At 37.6% G+C, this 4,739-nt stretch overlaps 1 pseudogene; it reads left to right on the top strand.

Annotated features, from left to right (window-relative positions):
• Positions 1-602: 602 nt before the first annotated feature.
• LOC102486168 (spliceosome-associated protein CWC15 homolog pseudogene) lies at positions 603-1,281 on the top strand (annotated as a pseudogene).
• Positions 1,282-4,739: the final 3,458 nt, after the last annotated feature.

The following is a 4,739-nucleotide window of genomic DNA, read 5'->3' as shown; positions in this document are numbered from 1 at the left end:
CTAGAAAGACATTCTGACCCAAATTCCCTTTACTGTGTTTCCCATAAACAGGGAGGACAGGTGAGGCCCAGGTCAACTCTAGCTCAGTTTCACACTTACCGTGTGACTGAATATGCTACAAGGCTTAACTGGCGACATAGAGAGCAAAGCAAGAATAGGGAGAGGTTAACTGAATCTAGTTTGGGCAAACTAGAATTAATTTACTGGGTGAGACCTAAACAAACTCTGGAGTCAGAGATAGATTCAGGTTTTATGAAGTCTGAGGTTTATTTCACTTGTGAGAAGACATATTGATGTTCTAAAGATAAATATTATGAAATTAAAATATCAAGGCACAGCTGTGGCGACTCAGGCACTAGGGTATCACTGCCTGCTGCTGGAACCATGTAGAGGTTCTGAGTTCAGATCTGAGACCAACCTAAACATGCTGGGAGTGTGCTGCATGCCTGTAATCCTAGCTACTGGGAGACTGGGGCAGGAGGATCATAGCATGGGAAAATCTGATCAAAAGTACCTACCTGGTTTCCGAGAGCCAAGAGTGAGTGATGATGTCTGCATGATTTCCAGTGTCTGCTGCACTAGACCTTGACCAAACATAAAAGATGACAACAGCAGCCAGGCCAACTTCTGAACCTGCAAGGGTGGAAAAAAAAAGGAGAAGGTGATTTGAGCAAGCTCTCAAAACTATTCAAGCGGAGACCTACCCTCACATACAAAGATAAAATACAGGCAAACTGCTTAGGATGCCCCTGAGGAGGTGACTTTAGGAGAAAGAAGAAAGAGAGAAAGAGATATTGACAGAGAGAAAAATAGGGATTGTCCAGTCCAAGAACATACAACCTCCTCTTGAAATTTGAAGAAGACTTGATTAGACCAGATTCCTGCCACCAGCCTCAATGCAGGTGACCTTCTGTCAGACAAGGAAGATGAAGATGTTGAAGAAGAGAGTGATGATGACAATACTGCAGTTCTTCTTGCAGAATTAGAAAAAAAGTTAAAAAGAAAGAGCAGAAGAACAGGCTTGGAAAGAACAGTAAGGAAAGCTTGAAGAAGAAAAGAATTAGTATGGAAAACCTTCTGAGTGGAAACTTGCTACTTAATCTTATGGACCCATCCCAGCCACAGGTCAACTTCAAAGTTAGAAGAAGGTGGGATGATGATGATGTTGTCTTCAAGAACTGTGCACAATGTGTAGATGATCAGAAGGAAAACAAAAGATTTGTAAATAATTCGCTATGCTTTGAATTTCATAAAAAGCTCGTAGATAAATATATTACGTAGTACCAAAAAATACCTATCTTTATCTCTCTTCTCCCTTCCTCTCCCTCTCTTTCAATAGGAAAAAATTAGAATAAGAAAAGTATCTCAAAATATTCAAATTTAAAATATCATATATATTGTGATATCAAGAAAAAGATAATATAATTTGAGGAAGTTGAATAACATGAATTCTCAGCAGCCTTTTCTTACTGATCCAAAACCACAGGTCACAGGAGAATTAAAAGGATAGAAAGATAAAGTACACAAACGACATTTCTAATCCTCTATGGGCGACACATCTTACACTGCAAATTTTCCTGGATATATGGCCAGGTGAATACAGAGCTAAGTAAGGATTGTGCAAGTGAGGGTCTGGAAGCCCTGCATAGCCTGCAGAGTGAAACTACCCCAGCCTGGGCTTACACATTTTATCCATTTTTATACTTAGTAATTGTTTAATTATTGAAGCTTGGGAATAAGTGTATTTTTTTTTTTCAGTGTGAGAGGTCGTTGGCATCACATTACCATTCATATGCTTTTGAGTGTATTTTCCTAATGAAAGAGAAAAAGAAATGAATTTTAAAATATTGTGCTCAGCAGCAGTGGCACGGCAGTGCAATGCTCTGTGACACTGGAGCCACATGAGGTCACAGGTTTGTTTCCCTAAACCTCCCTACGCATGTCAGGTGGCTATGTGCCCATGATCTGGGTTGGCTGAGACTGGGGGTGGACTTCAGCATGAAGACCCTGTTAGGGGTGTTTTCTCACCTCTTGTTGCTCTGTCATGGAAGAAGAAAATAAAATAATCTTAAATGAAAAGGAAATAGGATGCCTAGTTTCAGAATAGTCCTGGGGTGGGGGCAGTCATTGACATGCTTCCACATGGGAGCCATCGGGCCGAGGTAAGACATTTCTGACTATTTTGCAGTAATTTAGGAGATTTAGTCACTGAGTTTGGAGAAACAACTGAAGGTATTTCAAGGAGATACGTTTGAAATAGGACATTATCATACTAATGCTATCAATTTTTAAAGAGCTGTCTCATATTTCAGTCTTTTACATCTACCACTTCCCTAAACATTCAAAGGCAACCCTCTCCAGCACAACTCTGGTCAACCTGAAGCAGCTAAGAAATGTAGACAAGTATCAGGAGAGTCTGAATGTTTCTCAGTCCCTCCTCACTTCTGTGATCATTTTCTTGGGGAAGGAAGGGTTGATGCTGTCAGACTTTTTGACATACCTGTCTTGAGATGATGAGAGAGAGAGAAAGGTTACACAGTCTGCTTAAAAGACCAACAAAAAGGAGATTGTTTGGGCATGAGTTTCTTGTCAAGTATTCTCTCACTCTTGGCTCTCTGTACTTTCTTTCTCTCTAAACCAGGTGTTATCTAATCTACTTCTGAAATCTTCACCTGCCTGATGATGTGTGAGAAGTATCCTTCAGTTACGTTAGCATGAACCCCATTGCATACTGGGCCCTCACGTAGGTGCTGAATATTCATAGAGTAGACTGAGGTGTCGAGACCCTATTGGGGTGCTATATTTCTCTTTCTGTCTGTCCCTTTCACTCATGGAAGAAAGAAATACATATTGGATTGTCAGGAAAGTCATGACACATTTTAGTATAGAAAAAATATGTCACAACAACCTAATAGATACATATATACATACTTTAAAAAAAAAAAAAAAAGGGATTTCTGGTTCTGGGCCTGTATCCAGAACCCAAGCAGAGATGCTGACATAAAGAAGGCAAGGAGCTATTCTACTGTAAGTGGAAGGATGCAATCAGGAGAAGAGCAGATTCTTTGCACATATGCCTCTCCTGAATTCTCAGAGAATGAGAGAGAAAATGTCTATTAGAAAAAAAAAAAAGAGACACTCTTTGTGAAGAATATTTTTAAATAAAACATGTCGAGCATGCAGTTCTACAAAACCTGTTCACTGCAGCCACCATCCTCTGTACTTCTTGATCTCTTATTCTCTTCTCCACCCCAAGTCCTGCCTCCACTTGCTCCATAGTATAAAACAATAAAGAGGGTATGCACCATGGAGGGTCAATTATGAAACCATACACGTGGTAGGAACTCAGCACAGCATTATATTTTCTTCTTCATTCCTATTTGTGTTCTATAATGTGCTTCTTTCCTTCCTTTTTATCTCTTGTCATCTTTTGTTCAAAAGTAGCATATTTATTTCACAGTTGTTCCTAAAGTAGGATATTTTTCAGTCCCGAGGCTGTAGCCTAACATAAAATCCATTGAGACAGCTAGCCTGTCTGGAGTTCTAAAGCTCCTCCTTCTGGAATTTCTATGGCTATCGTCTGGTTGTTTGTGAGAACCTCACTGTCTCACTCCCACACTGACTAAATTAAGGGGACACAGGGTATCGAGGTTACTTTGCTATATAAAGTATTCTTCCTATTGTACCAAACTCTCCAAATACACTTCTTACACCACTACTTATGCCAAAGAAGCTTCCATTCCTGTAAATCTCTGGACTACTCTAAATGATCTGTTATAAATCCTGATAGTCATCAGATTTTCCTGACTGATTTCTGTCTAAGATACTCCTGATAGCTGTGGGATGTAGTTTAGGCTTAATCTGGAATATGCAGTTTATTAGAGCAATGAGTAAGTTATTTAATATGCATTTATATTATATAGATGTCAAAACATCTAAAAGCTTCTAGGCAAAGAAAACGTAAAGCATTTGAAAGAAAATGGTTTGATTCAGGTACTTACATCAGTTAAAGTTTACAGAAAACATGAAAATTGGGAAAGTACAAAGATAAGGGGAAATACATATATAGTTGAGTCCTAGCTCTGTTACTGGTTGTATGACCTTACAGAAGGTACTTAGACTTTATAAATTACAGATTTGTCATCTGGAAATATAACATATAAGATTATAATCTAAGGGTATTTTAGCATACTTCAAAAAGTTCATGAAAGAATTAAATTAAAATATGGAGCTATTTTGGTGTAAAATGTTTTGAAATCCCATACATAATCTTATCATGATATACATTTTTCATAAACTTTTTGAAGACATCATATAGAGGTTTAGAGAGATAAAATATATATATGTGAAAGTACTTCAGAATTTGTAATGTTAATCAAATGTAACTTATAGTCAGCTACAAGAAATCAAACTGTTTAATTTCTAATTTAGCATTTTTCTTACATTTAATACTTGCTCCAACTGGGATAATTTAGATGTAATATAGAAGAGGAATAAAACTTGACTCAAAATTAGCACTTTGCCTTCTAATCTCACACTTGCCATTTATTAGCTGTAGATCTTTGCAGGATTAGTAGGCTCCTCTGAGATCAAATTCTTCACTAAAATGAGAAAAATAACAACTATAAAAATAGGTTTATGGTTTAGTTATCATTCATAGCTAGTGTAGATGTTTCTAGCAAGGTAATAGGCATATTGAACTTAGTTTCTTTTTTAAAAAAATCACCCACCGTTGTTTA

This window comes from Tupaia chinensis, unplaced genomic scaffold, assembly GCF_000334495.1.
Source record: "Tupaia chinensis unplaced genomic scaffold, TupChi_1.0 Scaffold000309_1, whole genome shotgun sequence".
In the NCBI taxonomy this organism is placed as follows: domain Eukaryota; kingdom Metazoa; phylum Chordata; class Mammalia; order Scandentia; family Tupaiidae; genus Tupaia; species Tupaia belangeri.
This window is presented reverse-complemented; position numbering and strand designations above follow the sequence as displayed.